This window comes from Felis catus, chromosome E2, assembly GCF_018350175.1.
Source record: "Felis catus isolate Fca126 chromosome E2, F.catus_Fca126_mat1.0, whole genome shotgun sequence".
NCBI classification, from domain to species: domain Eukaryota; kingdom Metazoa; phylum Chordata; class Mammalia; order Carnivora; family Felidae; genus Felis; species Felis catus.
The window spans coordinates 37259265-37274572 of NC_058382.1; the positions used below are offsets into that span (position 1 = coordinate 37259265).

General features: G+C 36.1%; 1 long non-coding RNA gene across 1 annotated transcript in view; it reads left to right on the plus strand.

The window, feature by feature from the left end:
- Positions 1–15308, plus strand: part of LOC123382235 — a 634835-nt gene that overhangs the window by 131522 nt on the left and 488005 nt on the right. The gene's annotated exons all lie outside the window — the stretch shown is intronic.

Below are 15308 nucleotides of genomic sequence, written 5' to 3' on the forward strand. Positions count from 1 at the left end.
AAAGACGGAGAGCTAACTCTTAGACTTTCTGAAACATTGTCTTCTATCCTTAAGATAAGGGTTTACATGTATCTATTGGATTGTAAATATAAAATGAAATATAGAAAGCAGGCTAATTGTTATAAAACTCAATTTACTTTTCTTAGTGAATTATAAATTGAAGGAAAATACTTATTACTTTTGCTTCCCAAAGGGCTTGAGAGTTTATAGTTGATAATTGAGAGAATAGGAGACAAAATCATGTGGTTCTGAATAATAATAGAGAGTTGAAAAGGAAAATTATAAAGATAGGAGAGAGACAGAAAGAGACTTAAAATGGCATGTTAAGTAATAGGAAAGGATATCTGTTATAAGTAAGGTGAAGATTGAATCTTGATGTTTTCATTTTCTACTAAGAATGAAATTCATAGATTGACCAAGAGGGATTAACATTCCTGTCCAAAAGAAGAAGAATTTGTCCTGAGGATGTTCCTGTAAGGATCATTGAACAATGTAATTGTCTATACCCTAGATTATAATATGTGCCAAAAGTGTAAAGATCCTTTTCATGTATATACCCTGTGGTCAACCCAGATCATAATGTCAAACAAAATCTTGAGAGACGATTCACGGGATGGCAAATACAGAATGTGAGAAGTAGGTGAGTTTTTAAATATGGCATTCTCTGGTTATCTTTGTAAATGAAGGGATTAAATTGGAGTATCTCAAAAGTAGAATATGGTTTTAAAATGATACAATTGCCTAAGCTGGCTAATTCTCTGTTATGAAAAACATTTGGTGAAGAGGAGAAAAACAAAAAATATATATATTTCTTTTAAAAAAAAGCAAAAATGTGTGCTTGTGTTTTTGACATGTTTCTACCAAACCACATTTGAAATTATATGCCACCATCCACAAACATTTCTTGCAAGTGTTTGGAATATTTCATATCACGAATTGCTAGGTGCATTTTTGAGTTTGAAATTGGGAAGCTTGATTTCAATGTCTTAATTTTCTTCAGATTCATATGGCATTGTTTCTCATCTCATTGAATTGTGTCAAAAATAGAGTAAGAAGAGACCTAGGTTATTTTCTTAATTCATGAAAGAAATAACGAGGCTCAGGGATTTGGGAGACATTTGGAGATAATTACTAGGTCGCTTGAGTCAAGAAGCAAACTTTTCTAACTGAAATATAGTGCTCTATTAAAAAAATCTACATTCTCTGCCTGACAAGTGAAGTACGTTGTTGGATGTAGAGAGAAAGGTATGCTAATTTAATTATCTTGAGCACTAAATACCCAATGGCAAAACTATCACATGTTGATTTTTAAATTAACCTATTTTAAAAACAGGAAGCAATATGCTGGTTTAAGAGTGATATTTTGGGGTTAGAACAATCTGGATCTTATCCTAGCTCCAGTGGACATACTTGATGGAGTTAATTGATCAACAAAATAAGAATAAAATTCTCACTATGAAGTGTTCCTAGAGTTCAGTGAAATAAAAATTAAAAGGTCCTGCCATTTTTTGTGGGCCCATGGTTACTATATTTTTGAGAAGCTGGTTTAAGTACTGCCTATATTTACGTTCCCATCTACCTTAAATGAGTATTTACACATCCATAGTATTTTCTAAATTCTCTCAAACTGTTCCTCTCATTTTCCTCCCTGGTGTTCCTATAATTTTTTTTTTATTTAAAGAGACTTTCCTTTTCATTCAGAGTATTCTAATATCCTTACTGTGATTCCTTCACAGTCTTCCATGTCCTCATTTCAACATTGAATTAATCTAAATTCAGACCAAAATAATCAAGTGTTTTTCATCTTATAACTCTTCACTGTTGCCTCATCTCTACTCTTGGCCTCATTGAAGCAGATTCTTTTCATTCCAGCTCTTAACCTTCTTATACACAGCTGTAATAAAATCACTAACCATTTTAGAAAAAACCCTATGCTCTCTTATAACTCACCACCCTTGTGCATAACTCGCCCACTGTCCTTCTCCAACTATAAACTCACCATCTAAAGCCGGAATTAATTGTAACATTCTCCTTAAATCAGTCTTGAATAGTGCACATTCACACACTGCTCAGGGTGGTTTCACACAGTGCATATATGTATACTTCATTATGGTGTTTAGCATATGCATAGTTGTCTCCTCCATTGCAGAGAAACCCCTTGATATCAGGAAGCTATTCATGTTTCTATCCCAGGAGTGAGAATACAGTATGCAATCATTAAATGTCTGTGGTGTATAGAATGAGCTAAAAGCCATATAAGACAGAATATATATTGATATTTGACTATAATATTGCCAGCTTAAGAGAAATATGTATTAACAAAGTTGGCTGTAAGCAAAAATGAAAATGTGGGTAATTGGTTCTGCTGTTAGTATTGCTTTCTAGAAGTATGTTGAGTGCGATGATTGAGTAGTTATCCTAGCCCTCTAGGTCTGGGGTGCACTGATCCTGCCACTCAAGGGGAAATTTCTTTAAAAAATGGAACTGTGTGAAGCAGACTCCATTGGGCAATGAGTCTGCTTTGTAGATGACCTCAAAGTTCCATAATCATTTCAGCTCACCTGAAAACTCAGAGTGCAAAACTGAATGAATGTTTTGCCAAAGGTCAGGAAGTCTTCAGAATCAGCTTCTAAAATCTAAATCTCAGCTGTCTACAAAAAAATGAGTAAGAACTCACTTTAATTAGGTGGCAGTATTTCCATTCCACAGAGGTCCATGGCATTAATTAAAGCCATGACTCTAGGTTTGTGTCTCAGCTTTGAAATTTCAGCAATTTGACCAGGTTTGACTTGGACTGAATTGAAATTTTCTGAAGGGCCTTTTTAAATCTCCATAGTTCCAAATTTTAGTTCTGCAAAATATGTAACAAAGATATTGCAGGAATCTTTGAATAGCATTTTATACCTATTTCACATGTACAAATACCTTAATAGGCTTTGCAGGTTTGGAACTAGATAACCCTCACCCTTTCTGAAAAGTCTGTTTGTAAATCTAGTTGGTTATTTTTATGTCAGTAGGTTCTGTGATCCTGTAGTATTTGGTGCTCACATTCATCTCTACACTAAAACTCAAGTGTTCCCTAAAGTCTGCTTGTTAGAACTTAAAGTTGATTGCTAATATGTTAACAAAGGAACATTTAGTTAAACTAGAGAGTACAGATTTATATCCTGATTTAATATTGATTTAAGTCAAATGCTTTCCCATTTGGTGGTAATTTCAGGCAGGGCTGGCTGAAGGCAAAATTATGAAGTAGGTTAAGCTGCTTTTAGCTGTTTCCAGCTTTCTCTAAAGGTCCATGTAGGAGGGTGGATCTTTCAAACTGGAGATGATCCTTTATGAAAAGAAGGCTCTTTCTTTACTCCCTAGATAAAATGTAAGGAAAATGGCCACCAATGTCAGATGAATGTTATGGATTCTCTGATATATTTTTATACTGCTCACAAAAGTTTTTTACTGAGAAATGTTTGGATACAAAAGAATTAGGAAAACCAAACTCATCCTGCATATTTTGCATTCTTTGACCATTGCCTATGTGATTAGATAGTTCTAATGCAGGGGGTTACAAAATCAATAGGATATGGTCACTTCACAACAAAAGATGACCATCTAGTGAACCAGGTAAACTTGGAAGCTTGTAAAAGGCCTTGTAATGCAGCACATGCAGTTATAAGGGTATGGAGAGAATGCTTTGGAAACATAGAACATTAAGTGCCTATCTATACCGATGTGAGGAAATTGGAGACAAGTTTTGAAGAAATCCTTGGAGTTTCCAGGAGAGGCATAAAGGCAGAATTCTCTGTGGAGAAAAGTAATGGCAGTAAATTCTGAAACTTCCTGGCATGCATAAGGCATGTCCATGTGACAGGAGACATATTCATGGAAGGTAAAACTGGCCGTCCCAGTTCAGGGCCAGATTACAGGTGATGAATGTCTTAGGCCAGACATAATTACAATTCAATTTATAGGCAACAGGGAGTTAAAAGTTCTAAGACAGGTGACATGATAAACTCAGTTTTATTGAAGTTAATCTTATGGCAAATATAAGGGTCTACTCTGAGACATGGTAGGGGATATGGAGCTGAAGTAAGATGTATTAGTTAATTTGGCAGTAGAATTGTGTGGATTTGATAGATTGTGTGTGTGTGTGTGTGTGTGTGTATGTGTAGATGGGAAGGTAATGCAAAGAGAGGGTTAACCTTAGTTTAGGTTCCCCGGGAGAGTGGCTACTGAGATACAGAAAATCAAATGAAAGTATTTTATTTGGGAGGTAATTTCAGGAAACAATAAGGAGAGAATGAGATGACAAAGAGAAGCCAAGGCAACCAAAGGAGGGTTTATTATCAAGCTAACTGACACTGCATGTGACTGGTACTTAATGCTTTGGGGAAACTCTGGGAAAAAAAGTATTAAATACATAAGTCAAAGTTACCATAACTGAGGAGTGAAGGAGATAAAATATTTATATAGGATCTCACTGGTGTCGTTGTCCACTACCAGGGATTGTTAATTTGGCAGCACTTTTGCACTTCTGCCTGCCATGATTTGGACAGTCTTGCAGCAAAGAGAAATAGGTATTAACATGAAGAAGCTGGCTAGAGGGTGTGTTAAGGATGAGGTCCCAGGTATAGAGTTAGGGCACCGAAAGTGTCTACAAAATCTAGTTTGGTTAATTACAGTATCCTCCGGTGTTGGAATGCACGTTTTTTTTTAGCTTCTAGCTCAACAGTGTTACCCATATGTATGTCTATTGCATGCTAATCCTCTGTGCCCTTATACCTGTTGCTTCTTAATAGATTTTTTTTCTATTGAAGAGGATGGAAAAATAAAATTTTTTGTTACTTCATGTTCAGTCATTTAAATTAGTATTTGTTAGCCTTATTCCTATAACTCAAAATCTCAAGGTAGATGTCATCTTCTATAACAATTTGTGAGGTAGCTGCTTTTTCGAACACCATGATAGGAAGGATTCTGATGCTGCATCTGGACTTGGAGAAAGGAGATCCATGGGCCTGGATGGAGTGGGGTAAAATATAAGCAAACTATTTGCTATATTAGCAATTTGTGTTTACCTGTTATTTTTAAAAATCATAAAATTCTTGTTTGTCCAAGTTTGAGATTAAGAACACAATTTTGTGATCCACAATTACCCAATGACTAGGATATGGTAAGAAATTAATGTCTGATCAGACTCTTCTAATAATTGTCTGTTACAATCGCATATTGCTGCACAGTTTCCCTGCACATATCAAAATACTGGGACTAGTTAGCCTTGGATTACTCCCAAATTATCTTCCTAAATTCTCTTAGTCCCTTGAATTTTTATGTTAGCACTCAAGAAGAAAACACCTTCTTTACTCCTAATCATGTACAATATATGCATAGTGCCTTAGCAGGCTGGAAGCAGGATTGATAGGGTTGGAATTACATGTTCCTGGGTGCTAAGAATTTTTCCATCACAGAAATGAAGATTGAAGATTAATTAAGGATGGAAATAGCAGGATATAGGAAATTATTAGGAAAAGAATGAAGTAGAAGCCAAGAAGGATTACAGGTTGGAGGTGAGGAGAGTAGAGCAGGTCAGAAGCATCAGCATACTCTGATGCCTGCTGTCATATCATGTTATATTTGGTCTTGGAGGACAGATAGAGCCTCATCAGAGTCACAATCATTATTTCCCAGCCAAGATATCCTGCCACTCTGTCTTGGCTTTTAGCTTTGATTGTGCTTGACAAAAAAGTTCCCAGTGTATCAGAGCAGTTTAAAAACATGTGTATTGAGTCAGGAATACATGAAGTTGTATCTTTACTGCTAACTTTTTATCCTTATCGTTTGAGGGTAAGTGTTAATTTTTCTGCTCCTCTCTCATTTCTTCAACTGGCAAATGAGACAGTATGTTTCTCTTATGTTTTTTTTTACTGGTTTGTTTTGGGTTAAGATCAAATGAAATGTAACTTTAAAGAGCTTAGTAAAAAAAAAAAAATCACAAATGGCCTTGCTGCATTGTCCCTTGATTTTCTTGCTTAATTTAAACAATCTGGTGGGTAACTAGGACTCTCTTTCTTAATAACAATCTTTGTGGCAGATGGAATTAGATTTTATAGGAAAGAAAACTAAGATGGGGGTAGGTAGTAACTCATCTAATGTTATGCGGCTGGTAAAACACATTAACTAGTATTATTCTAGTTAGAACAGGTCCTTTGTACTCTCTTTGCACTTTATTTATTCACTCATCGGATAATTATTGGACTCTGAAGGTTGCCATACATGATTCTAGGCTGTGAGGATGTAGCAATAAAAAATACATTTTTTTTTATGGAGTTTATATTCTGGTGAGGGGAGATAGGCAATTAAAATAAGAAAAAAATCATAGTAAGCCATGTGGTTATGTGTTACGGAGAAATGTAGGACAGACAAGGGAAAGAGAAACAATTAAGAAAATGTGTGGCTTGAGACTAAAGGAACATGAAGAAATGGAAAGACTCAGGACTATCTGGTACCTCAAGCACCCAACAAACACTCGAGTTTGACCATCAAGGTGCAGATCTCGGAGCCTCCTGTGCCAGATTGCTTAGTTGCATCTCTTCCTGGATATCAGTTTTTCACCTCACAAATCAAAGTGTGTCCCAGATCACTTCTGCTATTCACCTTGTAGTGACTCATTTTACCTTTGACCTCTGGCCTGCATGATTTTCTCTCTCTTTTTCTCTTATATCTCTTTCTAAGTTTTACTTTTCTCCTAATAATTATTTACTTTGTTAATGTCCCCAAAACAGAAGTTCTTTCTACCCACTTACTTCAGTAACACTTTTAAACAGTGATGGAAACATCAATAAAGAGGACAAGCATTTTGAAATTTTTTTTTTAAGGCTGATGCCTGATTACCTTTATAACATTCTAACTGGCCTTATTTCTTTTAGATACTGAATATATGCTAATTTCCATGGCAGATATACTGTGTATGTTTGCAAAAAAAAAATAGTGTGCTCAGCTGAGATGGGAGGAAATATTTTGATAGATACCAGCTTTCTCAACCTAATTACACAGACATAACTAATTTTACCCATCACCCATGCATAAGTTCATTGCTATTTCTAACACTTTCCCAAACTTACACTGAAAGTATTTTTGACACACATCCCTTCCCCAAATCATGCATTAATATTTGCTCTGTTAAAAATAAATAAGTAGGAAGGCTTTTTAAACTGGTTTTTTAAGAGATCCTGCAGACTATTACTACAGCTACCAATTTTAAATGCCTACTATGTGCTAGGAATTATAGACATTGCTTGGATTTTGTTTCATGCTATTTTGTTAAAAAAAAACAAAAAACAAAAAAAAAAACTTTAAAAGGAATTCAATTGTCCCAAACTGAGAAAGGAAGAAATTCAAATGCACTGTTAGAGCATTTACGTGGATCAGACTTATGTGTGGTCTCCTTTGGATTTGCAGAAAAACGGATTTGGCCAACAAAAGGGCCAGCGAATCAGTTAAGTAAATCTCTTGTTTGAAGAAATTACTGTTTGTGGAATTATTTTAATTAAACATTCAATGTAGTTTTGTGATTAAATTTGGTATTAGGTCTGGGAGTGACAGAGAAACTCAGGGAAGGATAAACAGGTAAATCTAAGAATTTAGGAATATATGGAATTTTATTTTATTTCGCTTTTTTTCATTAAAACATTTTTTTAATTTAAAACCAAATTAGTTAGGGGCACCTGGGTGGCTTAGTGGGTTGAATGTCAGACTTTAGCTCAGGTCATGATCTCACAGTTCATGTGTTCAAGTCCTGTGTTGGGCTCTGTGCTGACAGCTCAGAGCCTGGAGCCTGCTTTGGATTCAGTATTTCCCTCTCTGTTTGCCCCTTCCCTGCTCTTACTCTGCCTCTCTCAAAAATAAATAAAAAACATTAAAAAAAACCCCAAACAAGTTAGTTAACATACAGTGTAATAATGATTTCAGTAGTAAAATTTAACGATTCATCACTTACATATTACACCCAGTGCTTATCCCCAAAAATGTCCTCCTTAATACCCATTCCCCATTTATCCCATCCCAACACCCAACACCCCACAACCCTCCTACAACCCTCAGTTTGTTCTCTATAGTTAAGAGTCTCATACAGTTTGCCTTCCTCTCTGTTTTTATCTTATTTTTGCTTCCCTTCCCCTATATCATATGATACTTGTCCTTCTCTGACTGACATTTCACTTGGCATAATACGTTCTACTTCCATCCACGTTGTTGGAAATGGCAAGATTTCATTCTTTCTGATTGCCAAGTAGTATTCGGTTGCATAGATACCCCACTACTTATTTATCCATTCATCACTTGATGGACATTTGAGTTCTTCCCATACTTGGGCTCTTGCCAATAGTGCTTCTATAAATATTGGGATGCTTGTGCCCCTTCGAATCAGCATTTTGGTGTCCTTTGGATAAATACCTAGTAGTGCACTTGCGGGGTGGTAGGGTAGTTCTGTTTTTAATTTTTTTGAGGCACATTCATACTGTTTTCCAGAGTGGCTGCACCAGTTTGCATTCCCACCAGCAGTGTAAAATCCCTTCTCCACATCTTTGCCAATATCTGTTGTTTTCTGAGGTGTTAACATTAGCCATTCTGACAGGTGTGAGGTGGTATCTCACCAGGTGTGAGTGATGTTGAGCATGTTTTCATGTGTCGGTAAGCCATCTGGATGTCTTCTTTGGAGAAATGTCTATTCATGTCTTTTGCCCACTTCTTCACTGGATTATTTGTTTTTGGGGTGTTGAGTTTGATAAGTTCTTTATAGGTTTTTGATACTAAACCTTTATCTGATATGTCATTTGCAAATAGCTTCTCCCATTCTGTTGATTGCCTTTTAGTTTGGCTGATTGTTTCTTTCACTGTGCAGAAGTTTTTTATCTTTATGATGTCCCAATAGTTCATTTTTGCTTTTGTTTCCCTTGTCTCTGGAGACAAATCTAGTAAGAAGTTGCTGTGGCTGAGGTCAAAGAGTTTGTTGCCTGCTTTCTCCTCTAGGATTTTGATGACTTCTTGTCTTATGTTTAGGTCTTTCATCCATTTTGAGTTTATGTTTCTGTCTCGTTTAAGAAAATGGTCCAGGTTCATTCTTCTGCGTGTCACTGTCCAGTTTTCCCAACACCATTTGCTGAAGAGACTGTCTTTATTCCATTGGATGTTCTTTCCTGCTTTGTCAAAGATTAGTTGGCCATATGTTTGTGGGGCCATTTCTGGGTTCTCTATTCTGTTCCTTTGATCTGAGTGTCTGTTCTTGTGCCAGTACCATGCTGTCTTGATGATTACAGCTTTGTAATACAGCTTGAAGTCCGGGATGGTGATGCCTCCTGCTTTGGTGTTCTTTTTCAAGATTGCTTTGGTCCTTTCTGGTTCCATACAAATTTTACTATTGTTTGTTTTAGCTCTGTGGAGAATGCTGGTGTTATGTTGATAGGGATTGCTTTGAATATGTAGATTGCTTTGGGTAGTGTAGGCATTTTAACAATATTTCTTCTTACAACCCATGAGCATGGAATGTTTTTCCATTTCTTTGCCTCTGCTTGAATTTCTTTCATAAACTTTCTACAGTTTCCAGTGTATAGATATTTTATCCTTTGGTTAGTTTTATTCCTAGGTACAGGAATATATGGAATTTTAGAGTCAGAATGGTTCAACTATATCTGGTAACTTCTATCAGTAGAAAATACTTGTAAACTGGGCACTACACTGGATTGGACCATGGTTATTTTCGTATGTCCATCTCTCAAGTATTTCCCATATTGTGTTCTGAATATAACAGTTACTAAATGAGAGACTAATAACTGTTAAACAAAATTATATTATTACTAATAATAACAAAGTGTTGTGGGCTCAAACAGGTTTGAGAAATGCTGTGTCTTACATCCCAGACTCTACTTCGTTGATCCATGATACCTATTAACTGTCTACTGACTTTGGTAAGTTTTGCAGTGAAGAAGCCTGTTCTGTGAGGTTTTCCCCTCAAGATTTTCAAAATACTTTTGAGTTTGGGAAACATTTCCCCTTACAAAACAAGATAGCACCTAGAAATGTTGTAAAATAGAATCATTCATTAGAACATCATGATGCGTGAGTTGTGTGAGACCATATTCCTTAGCCTCACATAGATGCTCCTCCCAATTTGTCCTTCTGTATACTTGCTGCTCTTCGATACTTTGTGCTGTTGTATAAAACAGTTTGAAAAGTTATTTTGATGGTGCCCAGTACATTTGGTTCATTTACTGAAGTCCAATTATTACTTCTGAGGTAGGAAAATAGTCTTATGACTTTCATAATCTGCTTAATGTTTATGTAGAAAAGACACATTTTTAAATAATGATGTTTCCTGAATCAAGAGTTAGTATAATGAAATTTATTTTAATGACTACATTTTAACTGTGCAATGGATAATGTTTCAATGTTTTATATAATTACAAATGAACTGTCACAGCATCTAAAATTATTTATTTTCCAATTTAAAATGATTAAGTCTTAGGGAAAGATATCCTTCACCATTGCTGCCACTGTATTTTTGAGCAATTTGACCTAAAATAAAAAATATTATGTACTTTAGTGTATTACTAACTTTAAAAAAATTTGTCTCTATTATACCATATCTGCCTTTTTCTTTTAATGGTGGAATATGGCAGCATGCTTCTAAAACTCTATACCATTTTCAGAGTTTTTCACAGTGGGTAACTACATCAGGTATCTATTTCTAGAACTTCTCTACTTCAGCTGGCCTCCCACTCACTTTGGATTGTGGAGTTTATTAAAAATTTAAGCAATGGAAAAAATTATATTTAAAACCAACACAGTATTTTAAGAATCAATCTCTCTCCCTCTCTGAAAAAGTTGTCTTTAAAAATTAAAATATAACAGGTTCTCAGTTTGGGATGGATTCTTACTCTATGTAATACTACTTACAAATCTTTGTTCATCGACGTTGGGCCCACTTTTCCTTGAATATCTTCAGTGTCTGCAATCTTTAGATGCTGCCTCCTTTTTGCTGGACAGCTCAACTAGGAAATATTTCATGGGATTGAACAGAAATAACTCCATTTAGAACCTTCTAGATAGATTTTAGTTTTCCCGTCCTTCCCAAAGCATACTGTAGTCTTACACATTCTGCATAAAATACATGTTTCTGGTAATCAAAATGTTTCATTTAATTGAGAGGTAGCACATAATTCTTCTATTTGCATAAAGAACAGACCTTGTCCTTTCACGCATTCATGCTTCCCCCACACTGTTTGCTGAGGCTGAAACACCTTCTTGTGTTTTTAAACTCCAGTTCCTGGGACTCATTTCAAATTCATAGTCATCCTTCAAGAATTTGCTAAAATGTTCCACCCTTCTGACATTTTCTTCAGTTGACTCATGAAAAGTTTCCTCTTTATCACTCCATTTCTGGAATACAAGAAATGGCCTTCTAGCCATTGAATATCCCAGTGAATTTTGTGACAAAATGGATGCCCCTTAATTGTCACTATGGGTGAGTAAGATTCAAATTTTCTGAAAAAACCCAAGGAAGTCCAATTTAGAAGAAAAATTAATGTTAGTTTATATTAGAGAACAAGCAGGTGAGGGGCAGAGAAAGATGGAGTATCCAAAGCAGGCTGCAGGCTCTGAGCTGTCAGCACAGAGCCCTATGCAGGGCACGATATCATAAGCCATGAGATCATGACCTGAGCTGAAGTTGGTCATGTAACCAACTGAGGCACCCTTGAAGCCCTATTTAAAAATCTTACAGATACCTTTTGTGCTTAAACCATCTTAAACTTTGACCACCATTGGTTTGAAATTGTTCTGAGTTCAATCTGGAAAGTAACAACAGAGACAGCATAACTGGTTTAGTGATATTTTAACTTATATATAAAAAATTGCTGTGATGTTAAGCTATGGGAAGATTTTTATTTATTTATTTGATTCTGGATGGTACTGATGGAATTAGTACCACTGAGTCAGGGTCAATTATTAGAACATATTACTGCTTAATTTTATGTAATGGCCAACACTTTGTACAGATTGGCTTGTATTAAAACCATGTGTTTAAAGCGTATAGCACAGTACCTACACTTTAAGCCATATAAATGAAGTGATTCTTTAAGAATATACATATGTAGGGCTGCCTGCATGTCTCGGTCAGTTGGGCGTCCGACTTCAGCTCAGGTCATGATCTCGTGGTTCGTGAATTCGAGCCCCATGTTGGGTTCTGTGCTGACAGCTCAGAGCCTGGAGCCTGCTTTGGATTCTGTGTCTCCCTCCCTCTCTGTCCATCTCTGTCTCAAAAATAAATAAAACATTAAAAAAATTAAAATATACATATATATATACATATATATATATACACACATACATATATATATATAGTATTTTAACAGGGGAAACTCAGAAAATATACCTTCTGTGCATCATAAAGGGCCTTTGTTCTCATTTTGGAGGGAAGAGAAAGCCAACTGCCTATTAAGAAATTCTTAGGACTTCTAGGGGCACGTGGGTGGTTTAGTTGGTTGTGTGTCTGACTTTGGCTCAGGTCACGGACATGGTCATGACATATGAGGTCCGTGGGTTTGAGCCCTGCATCGGGCTCTGTGCTGACAGCTTGGAGCCTAGAGCCTGTTTCAGATTCTGTGTCTCCCTCTCTCTTTGCTCCTCTCCCACTTATGCTCTGTCTCTCTCTCTCTCTCTCTCTCTCTCTCTCTCTCTCTCTCCTTCTCAAAAAGAAATACACATTAAAAAAAATTAAAAAAAAAAAAAGAAATTCTTAAGACCTATGATGGCAACATAATATGCCTTGCTTTCCAAGTCACACAATGTTCAAAGTGCACAGAGAACCCCTTTCTGCAGATCAGTTCAGGTAATCCTGTCCTTCATCTTCCTTAAGGCTACATTCCCAGTTCTCAGCATCATGTCTTCCATTTGCTACCTAAGATGAGTAGATAAACCAGTGAATGAACCCTTACCTCAACCTTACAAAACATATGCATTTAATTAATTTTTAATTAAAGTCTTTTTTTCAGGACAGATAATAAAATTCATAGACCCTTCATATTAGCAGAAATAACAAAAAGAGAGGGAAAAAAAACTATTGTAACATCAGTAAATATATTAAAGTTAAAAATGTTAATATACTCCAAGACCCTCTTTGGGTGGTCTAATATCCTCTTCCATCTCCAGCCTTAATGTCACATTACTTCCCACTTTATCCTTTCACATTTTAAAATATTTTTAACCCAGGGCTCTGTTACTTAGGCCTCTTGTTTGTGCTGGGAATTGCTTCTCTCTTATCTCTCTTATCCTTTTTCTCTATTGCCTAGTTAATTCCTACATACTCATTATTCATGTGCTCAAATGTCCGTTCTATGGGGATATTTTTTCTGGGTTCTTTATTCTTGGTTGGATTTTATTCTTATAAACTCTTCTTAAAATGCATTATTTTCCTTTCAAAACACTTATCTGACCTTGGAATTATTTAATCACTTGCAGTTGTTTTTCTGTAGCAATTTGTGTAATAATTTTGGAAGTTTTTATCCCCTCTATCTAGATTACAAAACCATTAGAATAAAGTGTATGTCTCTACCCTGACCATTGTAAATCCATTACATAGTATGGTACGTAGCTGATAAGAAAAAAGACTTAGTAGCCAAGTATTAATGAAGAAAGTAAACAAAAGACTCCCAGCTACTTGTGCTGTGTATGAGTTGTACAAGAAACTTGTATGTGGTTTACAAAACTCTATGTTCCATGCTTGTAGTCCCCCTCTAGAGGAACTGTACTTGCATATATTTTTGAAACATTTCTTTATTTATTTGGAAAGGGAGAGAGAGTGCACATGCTCCTGTGTGAGTGGGTGAGGGGCAGAAAGAGGGAGGGAGAGAGAGAATCCCAACCAGACTCTGTGCTCAGCGTGGAGCCCAACGCAGGCCTCCATCCCAGGAACTGTGAGATCATGACCTGAGCCGAAATCAGGAGTTGGACGCTTACTGAGTCAGCCAGCCAGATGCCCCTGAACTATACTCCCATAAACAGTACTTGGTGTAAAACAAAACAAAATAAAACTTGTTATTTAAATATATTACTAATGAAAAAAAATCATTATTTAGTAATTAGTATAAGAAAGATTGGAGACAGGCATTTAATTCAAATTTGGAAAATCATGTTTTATGGGTAATTTAAATAATCTTCTCAGCTTTTACTTATTTGCCTGCTTAGCCCACTTTGGCACATGGCATAGTAGCCATAGCTTTTATCGTTCTGAGGTAGTCATGGGTTATCTCTTACAAAAAAGGAAAGATTCACTTTTTGCGAAGGCAGTGCAGTGTTTCCTATAGCCTTCATCCAATATCCCCTCATGTCATCGTTTTATAAATCTAAGTGAACGTCTTCTCAAAGACCAAAGTCAGTTTTGGTCTCCAGGAAAGTTGGAGTTGGCCTGATGGGGAATTGAAAGGAGAATGATTATTACTGGAGGCCATCATCCGGTCTCAAACTCCTTCCAGCCTTCATCTAATATGGGGTTCACAGAGAAAAGCTGTCACTGGGAAGGCAGGCAACAAAAACCTTTCTGAAGTTACTTGGTTGTGTGCTAAGATACTGCAGAGATGGGGCATCAGGGTAAAGCTGTTGATAGGATTTTACAGAAACAAAATCACTCAGGCTCAAGGGGAAGAAAAAAAAGCTTGACTGACTCTGGTTGCCTTACATGCTTTTAAATATACAAGTAATGACAAAATCCTGAGATTGTAAAGTTACTATTTGAGGAGAAGAGTAATTCATGCCTAAAACACACACACAAACACTTATACGCTCATGCTAAGCTTAGAGCTACAATATCCTTATGTCAGGCACTAATCACAGGTGGCTGTTGATCACTTTAGGTGTGGCTAATCCCAATCGAGGTGGGATATGGGTATAAAATATTTTCAAAGTCAACCCCAAAAAAGAATGCATACCTCATTAATATTTTATATAGATCACATATGGAAATGATAGATTTTAGAAAAATTAAATATATTAAAATTTTTACCTCTCAATTTACCCTCTCAATTTACCCTTCTAATGCGATTTCTAGAAAATTTAAAATTTCCTGTGTGGTTCACATGTTATTTGTATTGGGCCGTGCTTAAAGACCATGGAATTGGAAGGCTTTTCAGGAGACAATACAGTATAATGGTTAATACCCTGAGTTTAGGCATCAGATTGTTCGAATTACAATTCTACCTCTTATATTTCTCACTTTGTGGCCTTGAACAACATGTTTAACTTCTCTAAAGTAAGCTTTGTCTTCTGTA